The following is a 23,369-nucleotide window of genomic DNA, read 5'->3' on the forward strand; positions in this document are numbered from 1 at the left end:
TTTTTTGTTTTCAAAATACCTTGAACTGTTTCTACATCAGTTCATATAAATCTATACCATTTTTCAAGTTGCATCATGTTTGATTGTATAGGTATAATATATTTATCTATCTTTCAGATAATAACTGAGTTATGTCCAATTTTTGTTATTACATACAGTGCTGAAATGAACTTCCTTATGCTTGCATTAAGTCTCTGTATACTTATAGGACTGTTTCTGTGGAATAGATTCCTACAAGTGGAATTGCTTTGTCAGAAAAATTTACATATTACCATGTTGACAAATACTGCCAAATTCCTCTTCAAAATGACCATACCAGTTGACACTCTTATCAACACTATACACGTTGTTTCTTCATACTCTGACCAATACTCTTTATTATTATGTTTCAATTTCTGCTAATTTTCTAGGTTTAAAAATGTATCTCACTTTGACTTGCACTTGTTTACTAGTGGAATAAAGAGTCTGTATTTATGGTATGTTTACATTTCTTCTTCTCTGACTTGCACATATATATAGTTATGACCATGCCCACTTTCATGTTTTTTATTATCCTGTTTGATATGCAGGAGTCCTTAATATACTGTAGGTAGTTTTATATGTTGCAGATATTTTCTCCTGATTTGTAACTCGTTTTATAATCTCGTTTATATTTTTTACAATGTACGACTTAAAATTTTTATAGAGTCAGATCTGTCTTTTTCTATGTGGCCACTGGGTTTTCTTGTTATGCTTTCTTCATCTTGGTATATACTGATTATTGTTCTTATTAATTGTTTAACTTGATTTCTCTGAAAAGAAAGGTTTGTGATTAGCGAGCTACACTGTGATCTATGCAGGCCTCTGTTGGAATTTTGGCTGTAAAGTAAGAACCGCCACTTCTAACTGCTGCATATCTTCCGGAACTGCAGTTACTTAGAGCAAAGATTTTTGAAAGGTTTGATGTTTTTGTGGACAATTTTTTGTGATATCACTATTGTCTGTGGCAGGAAAAATGAATCTTTAGCTGCCTAAGGAAAAAATCCAAATGTTTCTTAACTACCAGTAAACTCAGAAGTAACCAGATGAAACAGTGTAAAACCTCATTTGTAGTGAATGCTTATCTAGCAATAGTTGGGTTTTATTTTTTTTTGCTCATGGACACAGCCCCCTCTAAAGTGAAAAAGAGAAAAATGAGAAACTGTTCTTAATTCTAGAGCGCAGTGGAAAACGTGGTTTTCATATGTGCAGCAAAAAGCTTTAGAAGGTTGGAATTGCACAATGAGTGTAGGTTGAGCAATTGCTTAACGAGGCATCCACTTTGGGGGGTTGTCCTTTGCTCTTGTGCAATTAGGGAACTCCAGAGCTGCCTGAATAGGGGATTTCCTTTTATTTCTTACATGCCATTTTAAAATTTTACTTTTTCCCTCCTTTTCAGCATTCTTTTTCTTTTATTTCTTAAAATTCTTACTTATTTGTGGTTTATTTTCCCTGGTATTTTGTTTCCTTTTTTTTCCCTTTTGTTGTTGTTGTCTTTTGTTTTTTAGGGAAGAGATTAATTAGTCTGACATCCACATGTCACCACCTCTGTGACTGTGAGTAGAAGTGAACCTGGGCCTGATCCTGCAGATGGTGGGAGGTTGGTTACTGATGGCTTAAGGTTTCTAGTTCAGCTTCTTCTCACAATTGCCCTACTCAGCTGATTCTGAGTGTTTGAAATACGGCGTACTGATCAGCCAGTGTTCCTTGACTGCTCAACACTAGAATTTCACAGACTTTGTAATGAGTTTTCAGAGGGTTTTGCCTGCTTTGCTTGTAATGGCGACTGACAGACACCTCCCGATGATGATCAGCTGCAGACTTTACTAGAAAGTAAAGCCAGACTTTAAGCTTGAAAGCCTGGGAGCCAACCAATGAGAGCCAGAGCTCGACCGGACTTGTTTCTCTCTTGGCAAAAGAAAAGGCCTCGTTTCCTCCCTTCTTCCCTTTAGCCCGCTCAGTCACACTCATGTTAGATGGTACTTAGCATGCTGCTTATTCTGATTCTCTTCCCCACCTTACCTTTGTGCTGGGAATTTTGGAATCTCTTCACTCTCCACTCTGCTCTGTTCCAGAGGAACAGGAGAGGTAGTGGGGTCAGAGTGCCAGAAAAGCAGAAGTTAAGTATGTGGATTTCATAGCCGCATGTATGAGTGTTTGTGGGGCAAGGAACTTCTAATGGAAAACATTTGTGTTGTATCGAAAACAGAGTGAGGCCTGGTTAGAGTCTGTCTGCTCTGTCAGTCTGTTCCCTACCAGCACTAGTCATTGTTCTCCTGGGAGTATTGTGGTTTCTTCTGCTCTTGCCTAGTCCCCTAATCTTGCCAGAGTTTTGTGTCACGGGTGGCCCCATTCGCAGTTGGGAGTGAGACTGCAAGGGTGGTGACTAATGGCTTCGAAGGCCCTTAAGCCCACATATTGGCTTGGAGACCCCTTTTAGGGAGAGCCTGACTGGAGGGAAGGGTCTCAGCGCAGACAGTGGGAGAAGCATGCTTAGACTCACACAGACGCCCTTTTAGTCCCTGCTTTTACTGCTAGCAAAGCACAAACCAGAAGAATGGAGACCAGAGGCAAAGACTGGCTGTTTGGGCTTGCCGTTTCATTTGTAAATACTCGGAAGGGATGCACCTGGGTGCCTCTGACAGGCTGATGTCAATCAGGTGGCCTGGTGGAGCCCCTTTGGGAAATATAGAAAGGAAAATGCTAATTCCCCCGAGGATAGTGTCAATCCAAGAGACAAGGGACCTGTAACTTGAGCTGTTTCTTTTTTCCCCCTCCAGACCCTCTGAAATTCACATTTGTTCATCTTTTTTTTTTTTAAAGAAAGAAAGAAAACAATAAAAAAGCATCAGCTCAGAGTTCTCTGGGTCCCCAAGAAGGCACTCCACCAATGTGGTTTTCCCATTTTCAGGTTTTTGGCTGGTGAATAAGATTGAGCAGAAATGCTCCTTCCCCTGATAACAATACATTCAGATGCAGGATCAGGAGTGTGTGGATTAAAACCAGACGGTGGATGATTAATATTTTTGCTTATAGAGCTGGACATGGCAGCTTCCTCCATTTAAATGAAAAAGCCCTTTTCTCTGCATTTGTATGTGTGCATACACTTACAGGCCTGTGCTCTTCGAAGGTAGGAGTGGAGAGTTTCTAGCTTAGCTGTTATTTCCAAGTACCGTTTCTTTCCTCTAACCTGAAGCACCCAAAAAGTACTAGAAGGAATAAGCTGTGAAGCAGAGGTGTGAAGATAAGCCACTAAAATGAAAGTGGAAATGTATTCCCTTCTTCAAGCTGCTTTCACAACTCTCCAGGTACCGCTGTAACTAACACACACCTTTATCCACTCGACTTTCTCACTCCCTGTGGTCCTATGACCACCTTATAAAAAGGAGTATAATCTTTCTTACAAAATATTGCACCTTTGAAGGTGCCCGTAATTTCATTATTAGATCATCATGATATTAAAAGAAACTTTATTATTACAGTTATGTTGTTGTTTAGTAATGGGTATACTTGTTAAGATTTTTTAACTTCACTCACTGGCAACATGACAAAGATTTCTTGGAGAATTCTTGTAATTAGATCTTGGCAAGTGTTTGTTTACTATTTTAGAAAATAACGTTTTAGAATTTATTTTTATTTGGGTCTGTGCTCGCTAACCCATTCAGGCTAAGAGGCTTTCTGTTAACTTAAGCCTCTGATTTTCCCCATGATTTTTAAACTTGTATACACTTTGCCCTTTGCAGAAACAGAGACCTCTGCCCAAATGAAACAGGAAATGAAAGGGGAGGAGGAAAACCAAGCTGGGACTTGGTATCTTTTAATCTGCATATGGAAGATTGCATTGTCTCTGTAACTGTGAAAAGTCTGGGGGACTGGTATAAAATTCCTTTTATTTCAACAGAAATATAGGTCTTTTTAAAAAAATGTTGTGGCCACACCATGCGACATGTGGGATCTTAGTTCCCTGGTCAGGGATTAAACCTATGCCCCCTGCCTTGGAACCAGCAGAGTCTTAACCACTGGACCACCAGGGAAGTACCAGTATAGGCCTGTTTCAATGCTGCCTCCATTTTCAAGGTGAAAGTGTCAACCCTGTCACACTCCAGCTATGTTACATCCCCAGGTAAGCCCACTCACAGAATGGAGTGGAATTCCTCAGGTTCATCCCCTTCCCCAGAGACCAAGATTTGTTTGTTTACATACATGAAAATCCACTCTTTGTTACACAATTTTGACAAACATACAGTCATGGAACCACCACTGCAATTAAGATATGGAATATTTTCATCACCCCCAAAATACTCCCTCATGCAATCAGACTCCAAGTGCCTGGCACCCTCTCATGTTTTACTCTCCCTATGACTGCCTTTTCCAGAATGTCATATTAAAAAACCATAGAGTGCCCATTTAACTTTGTGCTGAGTCGCTTCAGTCATATCCAACTCTTTGCGACCCTATGGACTGTAGCCTGCCAGGCTCCTCTGTCCATGGGATTCTCCAGGCAAGAATACTGGAGTTGGTTGCCATTTCCTCCTGCAAGGTATCTTCCCAGAGATCAAACCCACGTCCGTTGTCTCCTGTGTTGGCAGGTGGATTCTTTACCACTAGCGCCACTGCGAAAAGCAGGTTCTCCCATTTAACTTTCAGTTCAGTTCAGTCGCTCAGTTGTGTCCAACTCTTTGCGACCCCATGAACCGCAGCATGCCAGGCCTCCCTGTCCATCACCAACTCCCGGAGTTCACCCAAACCCATGTCCATGGAGTCGGTGATGCCATCCAACCATCTCATCCTCTGTCATCCCCTTCTCCTCCTACCCTCAGTCTTTCCCAGCATCAGGGTCTTTTCAAATGAGTCAGCTCTTCACACCAGGTGGCCAAAGTATTGGAGTTTCAGCTTCAACATCAGTCCTTCCAATGAACACCCAGGACTGATCTCCTTTAGGATGGACTAGTTGGATCTCCTTGCAGTCCAAGGGACTCTCAAGAGTCTTCTCCAACACCACAGTTCAAAAGCATCAATTCTTCAGTGCTCAGCTTTCTTTATAGTCCAACTCTGACATCCACACATGACTACTGGAAAAACCACAGCCTTGACTAGACGGACCTTTGTTGACAAAGAAATGTCTCTGCTTTAGGGTATGCAATAATATAAAAATCTTGTTTTAATCACATAAATGTCCATTTTATTTATTCTGTTTCAAATAACTACCTAAAGATTTCTTTATTAATTTGAGATAATCCCTTTTAAAAAATTCACCCTGTTGGAAATAGTAGCTAGACTTCCTCTTTTGTTGTTGTTGTTGACATTAATTATTCTAATACTCTTATTAGCATCTCTAAGACCCATGGAGGGGAAACAAAGACCACAAATGAAGCTTCCCAAACGAGATTTTCTTACTGGTTTTAAACAACAGAAGTTCTTGGGTTAGTTATTTTTTTCCACCTTTAATTTGATTTTTGTTTTTAAAAACAGCTGTTTATAATTAGAAAAAAACATAGAGTAATTAGCTTTTTGAATTGGCTTCAGTCACATAGCATAAAGCATTTGAGAGTCATCCATGTTGTCTCCTGTGTCACTAATTCATTTTTGTTGTTGTTGCAGAGTAGGATTCCGTTGTATGGATATACCACAATTTGTTTATCTATTTACCAACTGATGAGCATTTGGCTTGTCTGCAGCTTTTGGTACCTGTGGATAGAATGACTGCAGACATTCATATATAGGTTTTTATGTGAACTTAGGTTTTCATTTTTCTTGGGTAAATACCTAGGAATGAATGGACAGGTCATTTGTTAAGTGTAGGTTTAACTTTGTTAGAAATTACCAGACTGTTTGCAGAGTGGCTGTACTGTTTTGTATTCCCACAAGCCACATACAGGAATTCCAGTTTCCCCACATCCTTGCCAGCACCTGGTACTGCTGTTTTGTTTTATTTTGTTTTTAAAGTCATTCCAACAGGTATCCCTTTGCAGTTTTAATTCGCGTTTCTCAAATAGCTAATGATGTTGAGCATCTTTTCTTGTGCTTGGTAGAGTGTCTTTAAATCTTTTGCCTATATTTAAGTTGGAATGTTTGTTTTCTTACTGAGTTTCGAGAGGTTTTGATGTATTCTCGTTGCAAGTCCTTTGTCAGATATATATATCTTGCCCGTATTTTCTCTCAGCCTGTGGCTTGTCTCTTCGCTTCAGAGACTTAAGGTTTTGACTGATTAAATGCTGAGTGTTAGAGGTTTCAGGCTCTCTTGGTAGAAGAAAGTAAGGAAATTGAGACCTTTTTGTCAGCAGAAAGATGTGAGGACCACCCCTTTTGAAGCTGTTTATTTAAAATACAAGAGGGGGGAAAGGAGTGCCCCAGGACTGAGTTGTGCAGACAGATGTCTGAAGCTTTCATTAATTCCTTCTCCTCTGTCCTGTTCCCACCTATGGTGTGGATTCTGGGCTCTTAGCTTCGATGGGGTTCTTTAGTTCCTCCCATCACTTCAGCCCCACTGAGGCCCCTCCAGCCCCACAAACACCAACAGAACGCCCAAGAGGGCAGGCCAGCTTCTCACCAGAGTCTGTTCCCGACTAAAAGAGTTTTTGATAAGTAATCATTCCCAAGCCCTAAAGTGATAGCCTCCAAGGAGTCACCCACTTTGAAGAGCTTCTTTCATCTCCAGCTGGCCTCTTTTCCAAACAAGCATTGGCAGCGCCTAAGCAGGGCTCTGCCACTCAGGCTTCTGCCACGAGAAGCAAATTGGCAGCAACAGGCCGCCCCCTGGGGCAGTGGAATTCAGTTCTCGGAACATACATTAAATGTGGATGAGATATTTATTTATCATGGTGCTCTTTCATGTTGCATGGAATTCCTTCCACAGGACAGCCCGCTTAGGTTTGGAGGAGAAAATATGTTCTGCCCCTTTGGACAGAAGTCAAGAAAAGGTTCGATGTGGAATCTTGTCCCTTTTTTAATTGCTGACATTCTCAAGGTGTTTTTCTGGGAATTCCCTGACAATCCAGTGATTAGGACTCTGCACTTCCACTGCAGGGGGTTCATCTCCTGGTCGAGGAACTCAGATCCCGCATGCCACATGGCACAGTCAAAAAATACATTTTTTAAAAAAGATGTTTTTCTTAAACAGCATTGCCACTAGCTAGACACTGCCACTAGCAGAGTTTCTTTATGCACATGACATGGATTACTGATACTGCATGTGATGGTCAGAGGAGGCCTGCTTTAGTCTTAGAGGTCTGCCCATTTTTCCAGGATAATGCAGTCTGGTCAAGGCTCTCTGGCTTCTGACCCTAGTAGGAGTGATGTGTACAGAGAAGAATTTCTGACCCTTTACTAATCTCAATTATTTGAATGCCTTTTTGTAAACAAAGCATCTTTTAGGAAAGAGCAAAACTTTTCCTGCTCATGTAGGTACAAATTTCCCACTTTCCTAAAGGACAGATAAATTCAATTAAAGATAAAACCATAATGTGAAATAAAATGTTCGGGCTTTAAAAACAAAGGGAGGGGTTAAAAACAAGTCCTGCCATAAATCTGCAAGTATGGAATCTGAGGGAAATGATCCCATCTGGAAAACTCTACCAGCGGTGCCGTGGCTGGTTTGTGGAGCAGTGTGGATCGTGGAGTGAAAAAAGACCCCGCAGTCTTGAAAGATGACAGCCTCCTTAATTGATGTCCATTTCAGCTGGTGCTGTGCCAGCTTATGTTGGCCCCAGTCCAGCGTGCCTGTAATTTGGGAGCCAGGTGTGAAGCATTTTTGTTCCATCTTGTTCCCCAGCATCTACAGAAGCCTCACGCATCTCACTTGAGGCAGCAGCACTCTGTAGGAAACAGATGTACAGGTAGAGGTGGAAGGAAGTGTCACAGCTGGGTTACGGATATTACAAAACAAAAAAACACACCTCCTCCACACACAAGTGAGATCTGGGCTTGAGAGACAGGGGAAAGAGTACTTCACAGCCTCAGTTTAAGGTGTGACTCCCAAGTATACTAATTACTCTGATACTCATTTGTGGTCTTTAAAGACACATCTTATTACTTTAAGGAAATGGCACCCCACTCCAGTATTCTTGCCTGGAGAATCCCACGGACAGAGGAGCTTGGGGGCCTCAGTCCATGGGGTCACAAAGAGTTGGACACGACTGAAGCAACTTAGCATGGCATTCATTCTCTTATTACATTCGAGTTACATCCACTTCTTGTGGATAGAGATCTGTAGTGATTTGCCTTCTGGAAAATCAACTCAAGATTTAACTCTTGGAACAGCAAGTGCAATATAAAAAACATCTCAAGATGGCCATCGGAGTTGGTTTTGATCACTTCCATAGAATCAAGGAAACAACCCTCTGAAAGGTCAGCTGACCCCTTGAGAGGGAGAGACACAGCTATGTTCCTTGGGGGATCCTAATGAACACGGTGAAGACATCTGTCCAAGGCATTCAAGTTGAAACCTTGACGCTCAACAGCATGGCTGCATCTGGCCCAAGAAGACGTTTTTCCCAGAATCCAACCTGTCTTCTTTCTAGCCCTCAGGCTAACCTGAACATTAAAGAACAGGCAGTACTGCCTTTCAGGATTACAAAACATAAGCAGGATTCTCCCTGTAGAAACATTAGAGTCCTGTGGCTGTGTAACTTCAGTGCTAGAATTGATGCTTTGCCACTGACCTGCATTTCGGTATAAGGCAAGTTTGAGCCTTCTAGAACTGAGAGTCAACTCTGTTTCCTGGGGGCCTAACCTGTAAGCAGACCACTGAAGTAGTACTTTGGTGTTCCTTCTTTTATCTCAGTATCCCACACAGACGGAGCCGAGGATCGTTTTTGGCCTTGAGAATCAGACCACACAGGCAAGGAGTAACTGCCAGCCTGCCTAGGTTGTGTTTTGCTCTGAAGGGACCAGGCTCACAGGACAGCCTTTGGCTCATTGATCACTTTAATTGGTTCTTCCTTATGTTGTCAATACCAGAAACTGGAAAATCCGTATACCAGACTTTTCAAGAGGGTGAGGAGCTAGGAAGGGTGGCTCTCTTCTAATCAGAATCTTACTTTTTAAAAAGTCACATCCCATTTTTTTAAAAATGTAATTGTTAAAATATACATAGTATAAAATTTACTGTTTTTAAAGTTTACAGTTCTGTGGCATTAAATCCATTTACACTGTTTTTGCATCCATCACCATCCTCCGTCCCAGGACTTTTTCGTCTTCCCCAACTGAAGCTCTATATATTGAACACTAAAACTCTCCATTTCTCCCTCCTTCCAGCCTCTGGCAACTGCCAGTTTACTTTCTGTCTCTGAATTCGACTATTCTCTGAGCCTCATATAAAGTGTTATCATACAGTATTTGTGTTTTTGAGACTGGCTTATTTTACTTAGCATAAGGGCCTTCAAGGTTCATCCTGTTGAAGCCCATGTCAAAATTTACTTATTTTTAAAGGCTGAATAATATTCCATTGCATATATACACTACATGTCATACAAATATCTATTCAAGTCCATGCTTTAACTTCTTTTGAGTATATACCCAGAAGTGGAATCACTGGATCATATAGTCATATTGTTTAATTTTTTGAGGAATTGCTGTACCACTTTCCACAACGACTATACCGTTTTACATTACTACCAGCTATGCACAAGGCTTCTAATTTTTCTACATCTTTGACACTTGTTATTTTCTATTTACTTGAAATTAGCTGTCCTAGTGGATGTGAAGTGATAACTCAGTGTGGTTTTGATTTGCTTTTCCATACTGAGTAATGATGTTGAGCACCTTTTCACATACTTATTTACTGTATGCATTTAAAAAACATAATTTCTGCTTTCTCACTTGATTGGCCTTGGGATGCCTGAGCATTAACTTTTTCCTTTTGAGGCAAAGGAAGGCAGGATGGAATAAAGGGTCATGGAAATTCCCTGGTTAGGACTCAGCACTTTCACTGCTGTGGCCCAGGTTCAATCCCTGGTTGAGACACTAAGATCCCACAATTCAAAAGGCCAATAAAAAGAAAAAGAAAGAGTCAGTGTGGGCTCTGATTCTAACTCTGCCACAGGCTGGTTGTATTCCCTTGGACAGTTTATATAACCTCTCTGGGCATCTGTTTCGTTTTCACTAAAACTAGGAAACCTACAACTGCTCTATCCAACTCGAGCTTTTGTGAGGATAAAAGATCAGGTTTGTGAAAGAACTTTGTAAAGATTTTGTAAAAGAGGAGAAATGTGTATTCAAATAGTTTGCCTAATTTAAAAATTGGATCATTTGTCTTTTCTTGAGTCATAGAAGTTCTTTAAATGTTCTGGATAAAAGTCCATTATTGGATATGTAATTTGCAAATATTTTCTCCCATTCTGTGAGTTGACTGTCTTTTCATTTTCTTTAAATTTTTAATTTTGATGAAATTCAGTTCATCTATTTTTTTTCTTGTGTTATTTGTACACTGGTGTTGTAAAAGCTTTGGGGGGGGGGGCATGCCATGCGGCATATGGATCTTAGTTCCCTGACCAGGGATTGAACCTGTGCCCCTGCATTGGAAGCATGGAGTCCTAAGCACTGGGCTGCGGGGGAATTCCCATAAAAACATTTTTAAACAATAAAAACTGGGAAGTTTTATTACCAAAACACCCTAATAAAGGAAGTTCCTTCTACAAGTACATACTTTAGAAAACTATCCCAGATGCAAGAAGGATTGGTTTGCCATGATAGTAATTATAAAATTAGATCAGATTACAAAAGAAACATGGAATTGGGAGGCCCCTTAGAACTGACATCACAGTCAGTCTTCTACCTAATTAAGAAGTTGTCTCCCAGGGTCCTCATAGCTTCTCCTTCAGATACTTCCCAAAGTTTACTGTATCATGAGACAGTCACTATTAAAAAGTTCTCTCTCAAACTGAACACAGTCTGCCTTTCCATAACTCCCACTTACTGGTTTTAGACGCTCTGAGAATCACAGAGCCTTTTTTTTTCTTATGTCTGACACATCTTAATATACTTAAAATTTTCCTTAAATTTTCTTTTCTCTCGGGTAAACATTTCACCAGTGCAATCAAGTAGATTGTTAACCAGCATGATCAAATAGAATTTCTTCTGATAACGGTGCAGAAAAAATTTATTTCCTTACCATCCTACATGGTAGCCGCTAGCCATGTGTGACTATTGACTGTTTGAAATGTGACTGAGAAACAGACATTTTAATTTAATTTTAGTTAAACTGAAATAGCCACATGTGACCAGTGGCTTCTATAGTAGACAGTCCAAGCCCAGGTCATTCTTCCTGGGCAGGTTCCTCTGTACCCCTGGTTATCAAATTGTGTTGCTAGACCAGCATTGTGAGATGCACCTGGGAACAGGTTTGGTAGGTAACATTTTAGGTCTTCCTCCAGACCTATGAATCAGAAACTTTGAAGGTAGAGCCCAGCAATCCATAGTAACCAGCTCTTCTGGTGATTCTAATGCACTGACAAGTTCTACTTCCCAAGGTTCCTATTAAAAAAAAAACAGTGGTCAGACATGCTCTGACCTGCAGTGATTCTACCTGAAGAAAGTTTCAGTGGCTTAAAAATAAAGTTTGAATACTACAACGTAGATAGTACATTGACTGTATGTCATAAAATAAATAATATGAGGTCATGAAGAATTTTTAAAAATAAAGTACCAGCTGCCGTTCAGAAGAAAAAGAGTTAATGAGAACTTTCCCCTGAATCTCCCACATAGTCTTACAGTGCTGGAATTAGAACCCTGGGCTGGATTTGATTCTCAGTCTGGTATGCTTTCCAATCTGTCAGGCTGTTTCATGAAATAGACCCCACTATTTGTTTGGTTCAGTGTCTCCCAGGAGAGAAAAATCTAGGTCTTTGGCATGTATTTCACCCTACCCCCTTTGGGGGGCGTTCCTGCCTGCTCTTCAATCACTTCCCCACTGGTCGGGTGCTTCTGTAGTCACACCCGATACCCTGGAAAGTTCTCCCCTTTTTAGGGTTTAACATACTTCACCTATAAAATTATCTTGCTTTAATATTATTTTTGTCCTCTTAAGCTTGCAATCTAGAAGAGGAGCTGGCTTGTTTTGTTGCTGGCCTTGAGCCAGATGTCATAACTTTAGGCAGTGCCACGCTACATATCTCCAGCAGTTTGAAATGGAGAACGGAGTTAGAGATAAGATCAGCAGCTTTAGGTGATGGCATTGTTTCAAATAAACCATGCATGACCCAAAGCTTCCATTTCAAATGGGGAATGAAATTGCTTCATCCTTTGACAGCTTGCTCCATGAAAGAAATTTATCTTCACTTAATTGCTTTAAATCCCAAGAGGCTACATACAGTAATTTCTAGGAGATAATTATATCAAAATTTTAAAATATGTGACTGTGAACGTGAATAAGCAACTGCAGTGGACAGGGAGGGACCAAAGGTCCTGCTAAACTTGCTGGTAGATTTCTGTTCTCATTACTGGAGTCCTCTTGGGTCCTAGACCACTTACTCTCTGAATCTGCTGATGGAGAGGCTGTCCTCCACAGATAGTCCAGTGCTGTTAGGGTTAAACCTTCTTGTCTACTCCTCACGTAGCTGGGTAGCATTTTGCTCAAACTCCTCCCGAAGCTGGGAGGGATCAAGCTGGCTGGCTGACTTCCGGCTGCATGTCTTCAACTAGTCCGGCTGGGCACAGTCTGTCTACACTGTGGGCCAGAGCCACTGGGGGTTCCGGTCAGTGGCAGCTGAAACCAGCAAACTTGTTGATTTTAAAACATGACTATTTAGATGTTAGAGATAAACTTCCTGTAGATGGGGACAGGCTCCTTAATCTAGGCATGTTTGAATTTCCAGGCCTCCTTTTCCTGGCCTTTATTTGAGTCTAAAGCGTCCACTCTGGCATTTTCACTAATCCCAACTACCTGCCCTTACCCCACGTTTTCCCTCTCATTTCTGAAATTCCAGCCTCCCCCCCCCCCACCTCTTATGAAATAATTATGTTTCCATGTTGTGATATAACAGTCCTCAGAAAGACTGGGGGTATTTTCTGAATGTGGACACAGTTGTCTTGGGTCATCTCTTACCTCTTCCTGCCTGCATCTACCTTTAAGACTGCACACCGGGACTTCCCTCATGGTCTAGTGGTTAAGAATCTGCCTTTCAATGCAGGGGATGGGGGTTCCATCCCTGGTAGGGGGACAAAGAACCCACATGCCACAGGCCAACTAAGCCTGCACACTACAACTACTGAGCCCACACACTGCAACTAAGACCCAACACAACCAAAAATAAATAAATATTCTTTCTTTTAAAAATAAAAAAAGACTACACACTGAACTCCTTGAAACCACCCTCTTCTGGACATCCCCCAGGTGTCTTGTGTAGTGCTGAGGATTTCACGGGGGCTTGATAAATACTTCCGTAGTGAGTAAGAGCCAATGGGCCATAGCTGGATGACACGGTTACGGGCCCTCCTGCTGTAAAGACAAGAGAACTGACTTGGAGGTGTAGGGAAGGGACTTTCAGATTCTGTACTGAAAGCAGTGAATACCTGAGCCAATGTAAGAGAGAAGGAGCTGCTGAAATCAAGGTGGTTCAACTCAAGCAAGAATCCGCAGAAATAGAAATTCCCACCTCCCATCAAGTTCTGCCCAGGCCAGTCCTGGTGGAGCATTCTGCTCCCTGGGGTCATTCTCCAGCTGTCCTTTGTCCCTTCTTCTCACTTAATCAAGGTCACCCATACTCCTCAGATCAGTCCGAGGGGAGTGTTGCCTTTCCTTTTAAACTCCTCCCCAAGAAACCTGACAGCTACAGTGAGTGAGCCAATTTGCATTTGAAAAAAAAAAAAGGTCGCACTGGTTTGCCTCTGAGGGAAATCTGCAGCGAGTACTGTCACATCCTTTCTTGGATTCACATCAAGGAGTTTGAAGAAATTACACTTTTTTTCACATTTAAAACACAAGCACCTGAGCAGCAGCCTGGAGGGGTCATCAGGGTCAGGGTGTTTGTTCTAACGTGTGTCTTTTGAGCTAGAAGAACATCTGTCTGGTACCCTCTTCTTCTAGAGCTTTTTCTCTGCCCTGTCTATCCACCTGGTCATAGAAACCCTAAAAGAAGTTGCCCACTCCTCAGCTGAGATTCATAGATCATAGTTAGAAATGTCTAGGGCTGTCCACACAGATGGAGCAAGCCAGTAGATTGTTGATCCCTCAATCCTTTGTGGGATTGGGTTAGCATTGTGGAAAAAGTATTCCGTCCTTCTCTGAGTTAAATCACCTGTGGTATTATTTTAACCGACCTCCCATCCCCATCATGAAGACACTTAATTCTTCAAGTTGACAGATTGCTTATTTTGACAGCTTTATTTGCTGTACCATGCCTTCCATGGTCAGTAATCTTGCTTCAGGCCATTTCTTTTAGTTTGATCTTCTCCTCGGAGCAGAATTTGCCTGTTTCTCCTCCTGTTTTATTTAATTAAAAAGGACATACTAGACTTAGATTGGATATGTAAGAACTTATCAAGAAGGATAATTGAACTTCAGATGTCTTTAGACCAAAAAAAGCCAAAAAGAGAGTTTATGCTTTGAGGGGAATTAATCATCTCTGGAGCTTTTTTTTTCAGGGTAGATTCCATAGGTCTAGTTATTCTGGTGTATTCAGTAAACTTTTACCCTAAGGATATCTGTCTCACTGAGGACTGTGTTTGTATGTATTTTGAACACATCTGTGTATTCTTCTGGAAAAAAGATAATTGACCCAAATCCCAAATAGGGAAATGGGTACTCCCCAAGAATTTACCAGCTGTCAGGAGTAGGCTAAGAGAAAGCATTTTCGCATAGGTATTGAGAAGAAATGGGATAGATCAAATAGAAATGAGGAAACGATATTCAATTTGCTTCTCTTTCCTAGAGCTCACTCCATAGGTGGCACTGTCCAATAACAGGAGTCACTAGCTATGTGTATCTATTTGAATTAATTAAAGTTGTTAAAATTTAAGTTTAAACTTCAGTTCTTTATTCATACTCGCCACCTTTCAAGTGGTTAATAACCCGCGTGTAACTAACGGCTACCATATTGTCAAAAGTAGCTTTGGAAAATTTCCATCATTGCTGGAAGTTCTGTTGGACAGCTCTGCTGTTTGGTAAAATCAAGAGGTATGACTTGATGATTAAGGTTGGGGGTAATGACAGGAAGGATGTAGAGAGGTAGATACTAGGATTTGAAGGGCAAAAGTCATCTAATCAGAAATGAATCAGGATCAGAGATTGTAGACTCCAAAGAGTGGAAAATTACAAGATTACTATCAGGATAATTTAGTAATGTTCAGTCACTAAGTTGTGACTCTTTGCAACCCTGTGGACTGTAGCCTGCCAGGGTCCTCTGTCCATGGGATTTCCCAGGCAAGAAGAATACTGCATGGGTTGCCATTTCCTCCTCCAGGGGATCTTCTCCACCTCGAGATCAAACCTGAGTCTCCTGCATTGGCAGGTGGATTCTTCACCACTGAGCCACCTGGGAAGCCCCAGTAATATATTTAGCAGGAATCACAATACGAGGTATTATCTCACCGAAGCAGTCAATTTTCACCATCTTCTGAAAGAAATTTCCTACCCTCATAAGCAGTGTCTTTTCATAGATTCTTTTTTTAATCTTTTTCTTAGTCTTTATTTTAGTGCACAAAACCCCCACCCATCATTATCACCTGCTTTTCCTTTTTGAAAGCCTCTCCCATTTTCATTGATAAAAAATCAGCATTCTGCATAGCGCTGTTTGGATGTGTTGTTTCACTTGATTCTCACAACTCTATGAAGTATTGCCCACATTTTACAGATGAGAAAACACAGATGTAGAGAGCCTAGTTTATTTGAGATCATATGGTAATAATAGTCCAGAATCCAGATATGTCATTGAGTATTGAGTGAATATGAACCACCAGACACAGAGGCGTAACCACGTAAGATTTTATTCTCTCATGTCACAGTCCAGAAATAGGCAGTCCAGGGCTAGTGTGGGCGCTCCACCACGTGGGCAGGTGCATGACCTCTTCCAGCTCACGACTACAACATCCCAGGATGTGGCCCCATCCCAGGATGGCTGCTTAGAGCATCAGCAGGCAGCATCACAGGGGAAGAGGACAGACTAGGTCCTCCTCACACTTTTAAAGAGACTTCCTCAAGATTATACATGAAACCTCTACTTAGTCTCAGTCACACGGCTGCCCTAGCTGCAGAGAAGGCTGGCAATATAGTCTCCTGGTTGGCTAGAAATGTACCCAGCCAAAAATCAAAGTTCTTTTAGTAAAGAAGAGGAGACTGCAACTTCCCTGGTGGTTCAGGAGTTAAGACTACAGGCTTCCACCGCAGGGGGTGCAAGTTTGATTCCTGATAGGGGAACTAGGATCCTGCATGCCATGAGGAGCAGCCAAAAAATAGAGGAAGAGACTGGTGTTGGGCGATAACTGGCGATCTCTCCTTCAACAGCAGTTTGATTTTGTGGTCTAGTGCTTTCCCTCTGTTTCATGTTGTCTCTGTTTCATTAGCTAATGGTTTAGTCATCCAGGCCTCCAGGGCTAGCAGTTTTTCCAAAGAATTAAAACATAAGCTCTCTATCTCTCTCCCAGTTGAATAATTACACTAAAAGCTACTATTAATTGAGGACTTGTTATGTCTTAGTTATTATTCTAAGAGCTTTACATGTATTCAAACATTTAATCCTCACAACAACCCTTAGTGGTAGGTACCATTATTAGCCTCCATTTTATATTTAGGGAAACCCAAGTGCAGAACCATTAAATGACCTGCCCAAGGTTACATAGGTAGTAAATAGAGTCAGAATTCAAGCCCAAGAAGTCAGGCCCCAGAGTCCATCGTCTGAACCACTGCTACTCTACACTGCCTCTTGGGGAAGTGCTGTAATTGCCTAAAAGTAGTCAGTGGCCTTCAACACACTACAGACATGCCTTTCTCCTCCTTGGGGTTATTCATAAACTGTGTTAAAAGCAATATGTTTGTTGTGTTGTCTTGCTTTTCCATTCTCTCTTCCCTGTCTTCTGTTCTTTTTCCAAACCTGAGGCTGAGAAAAGAGATTGTGACATGCTTTAGGTTTTTAGAAAGTTCATCTCCCTAAACTCCTGTTGGAACTTGCAAGAGAAGATTTGCTAGGTAATTAATTAGGTGTCTGTAGAGAATCCAGAGGTTCCAAGTTTCTTTATCTTGTTAATAGAAATTTTGTCTCCAAATATATTTTAAAATTTTCTCTTCTCTCCCACTCCCCCAGCTTCAGTGGTGTAGTCCTAGCTATGGCTGGTGAGGGTACCACCCATTTATCACTGTGTCTTCCCCGTGTGTGCCCCACAGAGACCGGCGTTTGAACATTCGGTCAGTAGATAGCCTGGGCTTCTCTGCAGGGTCTGACATTTCCCCTTTACTTCCTCTGGCAGGCTTGATGTGTGTCATTCTCCTAATACTAAATACTCATTCAGATACAGTCTCTTACTTCATGGACCTAATGTTCTAATTGAAGGGAGACAGGCAGTTTTAAAAAAAAAAGTAACTAAGTGAAATAAATTCAGTTTGTGTTAAATGCCATGGAGGAAATAAAACAGAGAAGTTCGGTAAGAGACTAATAGTACTCCACCCTTGTGCAAATTAGAGCTGTCTGGATAATCGATCCTCATCTCTACCCAGTTGTTTTGTTTTGTTTTTTCTTAAAGCAATGATCCTTACATTAAAAATACAATAGTTGGCAAACACCTGGGTACATTCCACCCAGCTTTAGAAGAAATAATACATCATAGATAACAGTGGGAACTCCTTCTATATCCTGTTGGATCCCATTTCTCTTTTTCCTTTCCTAAAGGTAATCACTACCCTGAATTCATTATATCTGTGTATCTTTTTAATGTGTATATATCCATTAACAACATAGTATTATTTTGCACATACAGCTGCTGCTGCTGCTGCTGCTGCTGCTAAGTCGCTTCAGTCGTGTCCGACTCTGTGCGACCCCATAGACGGCAGCCCACCAGGCCCCGCCGTCCCTGGGGTTCTCCAGGCAAGAACACTGGAGTAGGTTGCTGTTTCCTTCTCCAATGCACATATAGATTTGTGCACATATAGACACATGGCGCACTATGGCCGTCATCTGCTATGCTTTCTTAACACTACAGCGTTTAGATTTATTTATTATGCGTGTTTCTTTCACTGTAATTAATAATCTAATATGAATATACCATAATTCGTTGCTCTCTTTTCTTATAGATGTACAATTTTTTACCGCTACTAACATCACTGCGGTCTCTTTTTCCTAATGTATGAGTTTCTCTAAGAAATATTTTGGAAACAAAATTGCTACGTTATAAGGTATGCTCACCTTCAGCCTTGCTAGCTGTTGCCATATAGCTTTCTAAGTGATCATACAAGTTTACACCTCCTATGAAGGTAAATGAGTTCCGACTTTTCCACATTCTCATCAATACTAGGCAGTTTCAAACTTTTTAATTGTTACCAAGTTGATGGGTTTTAAGTATCTTGTTTTAGGTTTCATTTTCTTTGTTACTAGAGGGGTTAAACATTTCTTCGTATGTTTATTAGCCATTTGAATTTCCTCTGCTTTGAATCCCATGTTCACATTTCTGCCACTTTCTCTCCTTATTCTGATTGGTTCATATAGATGTGGAGGTCTGGATATGAATTTTCTGTCCACTGTGTGTATTGGAAATCTCCATAAAACCCTTGCACAGCTTTCATGGCTGTTTTGAATGTTGTATTTTCTAGTTGATTATTACTGGTATAAATATGAGTGCTGTTCTCTTCTATTGCTATATCTACCAACCCTAGTATTATGAGTTCTAATGATAGATGACAAAATAACAGAAATTCTTTTTCTGACTAGTTTTTTTCTGACTTAAATAGCAGTGCTTCTAAACGTGTATTATTACATCTGCTATTTACCATAGATTTCTGATAAATATCTTTCATCAGTTTAAGTATGTTCCCTTCTATTCCTTGTTTGCTAAGGTGGTTTTTCATCGTAAATAAATCAGTTAAATTATAGTAAATATTTTCCTTCATTTGTTGATGATCATGTGGTCTGTCTTTTTTGACCTATTAGTATGGGGATCTACATTAACACATTTCTGATGGAGAACTGTCATTTCCTTCCTAAAATAGTTCAGTGTGTTCTTATTCTTACTATCTCATCCCTCAAATGAACATATTCTAGACTGGTTTCATGGGAGATAATCTTATTTTGACTTATCATTGAATCTGAAGATCACTTTGAGTAGTACTATCATCTTAACAATATTAAGCCTTCTAACCCATGAACATGGGATGTCTTTCTATTTATTAGAACTAAATTTTTACTTGTATTTAATTTTAAGTAATTTAAATAGCCACATACGGCTAATGACTATTGTATTAGACAGCACAGCCCTAGAGAATCAGCCTCAGATTTTTTTTTTAATTAATTTTTATTGGAGTGTAGTTGGTTCACAAAGTTGTGTTAGTTTCTACTGTACAGCAGAGTGAATCAGTTACACATATACATACATCTAGTCTTTTTTTAGATTGTTTTCCCAGATTTTCTTTCTAAAACATTGGACAATGGTGACACCTGCAGAGGCCTTGTAGTGCCTGAATCATCTTACGGCTCAGGATGACTGCACATATAAAAAGCATGGTTGGAGAGGCCTGCCTCCAGGAGGGAATAAGTCTCTCCCCGAGGTGATCCTGTACGCTCTCCCCCCATCCCCAACCCCGCCCGAGATAGGAGACAACCACAAATCACGCAGCAGCCTGTCTCCTTCTCTGTTTTCCTTTTGGAAGTGTCTAGTTTGCTCCAGAACTAAAAAGAACATACAACTTAAAAAAAATCAGCAAAAGACAAACTGCCTCTGGCAGAAATGAAACTTCTTCTGCCTCTTCTTATTTTCATATAAACAGAAACTATGGTACCCAAAGTGGATCAAATGTTTTAAAATAAATTTCCTTTCTAAATGAAAATGGTGATTATTTTAAAGCATTTATACCTGTTCATCTCTCTGATGCTGTTCTCATGGGAACAACAACAAACAGCAGAAAGTGCCTTCAGGTGCCAATAACTATTATACTTCCCGTTCCATTTTTCTTGAGGGTCAAGAGTCCAAGAGATCCCTGCACATTAGAAACAAAAAACAAATAATACTAGAATTAACTAATCAATCAATTATGTAATTAGTTAAACAAACTGGAGAACCCCCTTTCCATGTCCATGCCCTCTTTCCTGCCAGGAAGGAAGTAATGTTAGGATGCAAAAGAGCTGTGTCCTTGGTACTGTCCACAATGGTCTTCCTGCTCCCCTGCTGAGCATCTCTCTAAAGACTTCCTAGGGAGATCGGTAGATCCTCTTGGAGTAAATGGGAAAACTCAGTGAATAACATTGGGGATCTTAGAGCTTAGAGGCTATCACACACTTTTCTGGAATAAGGTACCTTTGGCCTTGGACAGCCAGGAGTAGGTGTCTTTGTATAAACGTTTTATTACGACTGTCTTGCAGAGGACCCCTCCAGTCAGCTTCTGGAACAGAAATGGGACCTGTTTGTCCTAGCCTGCCCATAACCACTCTCCATCAGCCTCTTCTGAAAAGAGGGTGGAACATCGCCTGTGTGTTCAGAATTCGTCTAACTCAGCAGCAACCCACTTCTCTATGCTTTTTCTGCCTTTTTGCCCTCTAGCTTACACCCTACCCTCATTGTCATCTCTCTCCTTGTAAACGGATAACTTTTTTATTGTAGCATTTGGTTTTCCCAGACTAGAATTGATCTATCACCACTCTGCCCAAATTCCTGTGCTAACCACTTGGGTGTTCTGGTGTCAGAACTCTGAAGTGTCCCAACTGTCCCACCCAGCTTCCTCAGCTCTCCTCTTCCTCTCCTGGGCTGTTGTGCTGGAATGATATTCCTCTTGGATTTCAGTATGTGCAGTCTTCTTTGGGTGGAGCCTTGAGCTGTTCACAGGAGTGCTGGTAATGTCTGGCCTTCAGTGCTGCCAAAGGCAAAAAGCTGGCCTCTTTTCAGTTTAAAGCACATAGTTGGATTGCTGGGGCAGTGTTAGATGGAGGGTGGGGTGAACAAATACCACCCTCTTCCTACTGTGTTTTCAGGAAATGATTATAAAGCAGCTATAAGTGCGATTGAAGCCTACAGAATGGATTGGCAACCTCCCCCAACCCTCCAAAGAAGAAAAAAAAGACACACACACTCTCTCTGTCTCTCTCCCCCCTCTCTCCCCTACACTCCTCAACTCCATTAGGCTTCATCCCAGATCCACACCCTCATTGTTCTGCTGGACTTAACTTGGTACTCTTTCAGAGCAAAGAACCTTTGTTAAAGTATCTCTGTTCTCTTCCCTGGGAAGGAGCTCAAGCATGATCTGCTGAACAAGGACTGAACTTTCCCTTTAGGCAAACTGTAGATTCCACTTCCCTGGCCTCTCCGCTCCCGAGAGCAGTGTGGACAGACCCCTGTGTAGATGGAGGAGTAACCAGTGCCAAGACTTAATCCCTCAATTAGGGAGTAGGGTTTTCAGAACTGGTAGTCAAATTGTTTGCAGAGACAGCTGTCAGTGAACAGCATCTCTGTGCCAACAGCACACCTCCATTCCTTTCTTCTAGCTGCCCGGTTCCTCTGTGAGGTCTAAGCCACGTGGCTCTTACGAATCTTGTCTGGAGTCTCCTAAAGTGGCAGGTTTGGCTGTGCAGAGTGCGGCATCCCAGAGTCTGCCCCTCCTCTCTCGGCAGCTGTTTGCCACTGACCGAGGTGGCGACTGAGCCTGTGTGTGTGGCCGGAGTCAGTGATGAGCCTCCCACCCAGGCCTGGGGAAGCCCTCCGCCAGTGTGGTTCCTGTGGCAGCAGCCAGCACGCCAGAGCTCCTCATACCTTCGGGGCTGTGGTGTAACAGCCAGCTTCATGCGGTGGCATTGTTTAGTGTTGGTTGACTTGACTTCTCTGTCCCCACCCTCTGTGTTTCAAGGCATCTGGCTGTGGCCCAGGAGAGAAGAAGCTGGCACTTGCAGAGTGGCTTCCTGCTGCCTCTCTTGTAGTAGGAGCCAGGACCACCTTCCATCCCTGCTTTCCTACCCATGTGGCAGAGGCAAAGGGCCCCTCTGTGCTCAGCCTCCCGTTGTGGGGTTTCAAGTTGCCTAAGATCAGGATGCGGCTATCTGCCAGGTTATCTGCCCAGATAAACATTTATTGTTTACAGGGACGTGTTTCAGCTGCTCTGGCAGATCCCACTGGTGAGATCTTCTGGTTTCTTGAGGTTTGAAGCCAGTGTGTGGGGCTGACGTCCAGACAGAGAACTGCTGGAGCTGGCGAGGTTCTCTGTGACCGGCCACTTCTGACATCGTTCAGCCATGGCCCCCTCCCCTCCGGGTGCCAGAGCCAAATTTATAGCTCTCAGTTCCCAGCTCTGCCTTCTGGGTATTGAAAGTACCTCTACTTTTTCAACATTTCTAGCCTTTCAAATTTGAAGATTTGTATCAGAGCCAATGTTATGACATAAGCAGCTGAAGACTTCTTCTAGGTGGCAAAACCAACATTCTGACGCTTACCCTGTTTTCCTTAATAGCTACGGAGACAGCCATTCAGTGAAGGCAACAAGGATAAAGATAGATGTTTGGTTTTTTTTAATACAAACAGCCATGTCTATACATTGTCTTTTTATTTTCTAGTGATAGAATTGGTTTTCGATGTTTGATTATATTGCAAGGTTGAAAGAATGTTACAGTGAGCTCACTTATCCTCAGCATCTGGATTCTGTCACTCATCTTATAATATTGCTTTGTCACCTGTCCATCCATCTATCTCTCCATCCATCATGTTTCTTTTTGATCTGTGTCATCAATATATTTCCTCTAAATCCTTCAGCATGAACGCATGTCATTAGAGTTCAGTATTTGCTTATGGTTTTTTCTTTTGAGATAAAATTTACACACAGTGATATGGACAAGTATTAAGTGTACCTTTGCTGCTGCTAAGTCGCTTCAGTCGTGTCCGACTCTGTGCGACCCCATAGACGGCAGCCCACCAGGCTCTGCCATCCCTGGGATTCTCCAGGCAAGAACACTGGAGTGGGTTACCATTTCCTTCTCCAATGCGTGAAAGTGAAAACTGAAAGCGAAGTCGCTCAGTCGTGTCCGACTCTTATCAACCCCATGGACTACAGCCTACCAGGCTCCTCTGTCCATGGGATTTACCAGGCAAGAGTACCTTTGCTACGTTCTAACAAATGCATATACTTCTGTAACCCAAGGCCTATCAAAATTTGAAGTCTTTTTATTATGCTCCTTTATCTCCACCTTTACCCCCAGAGGCAGTTCTTTGTCCTGATTTTTTTCTTTCCCATGATAGAT

The 23,369-nt window shown here is 41.7% G+C and overlaps 1 protein-coding gene and 1 long non-coding RNA gene across 8 annotated transcripts in view; one reads left to right on the top strand and one right to left on the bottom strand.

The window, feature by feature from the left end:
- SMG6 (SMG6 nonsense mediated mRNA decay factor) overlaps positions 1 to 23,369 on the top strand; it is a 197,945-nt gene that overhangs the window by 118,730 nt on the left and 55,846 nt on the right. The window lies entirely within an intron of this gene.
- LOC145542038 (uncharacterized) lies at positions 17,027 to 21,880 on the bottom strand. Its single transcript, XR_014079514.1, has 4 exons — positions 21,611 to 21,880; positions 21,313 to 21,479; positions 20,008 to 20,131; positions 17,027 to 17,048 (listed from the first exon to the last, which is right to left on the bottom strand). It is a non-coding gene; the product is annotated as an uncharacterized LOC145542038 (long non-coding RNA).

The sequence above is a fragment of the Giraffa tippelskirchi genome, chromosome 3, assembly GCF_054371585.1.
Source record: "Giraffa tippelskirchi isolate mGirTip1 chromosome 3, T2T-mGirTip1v1.2.pri, whole genome shotgun sequence".
Classification (NCBI taxonomy): domain Eukaryota; kingdom Metazoa; phylum Chordata; class Mammalia; order Artiodactyla; family Giraffidae; genus Giraffa; species Giraffa tippelskirchi.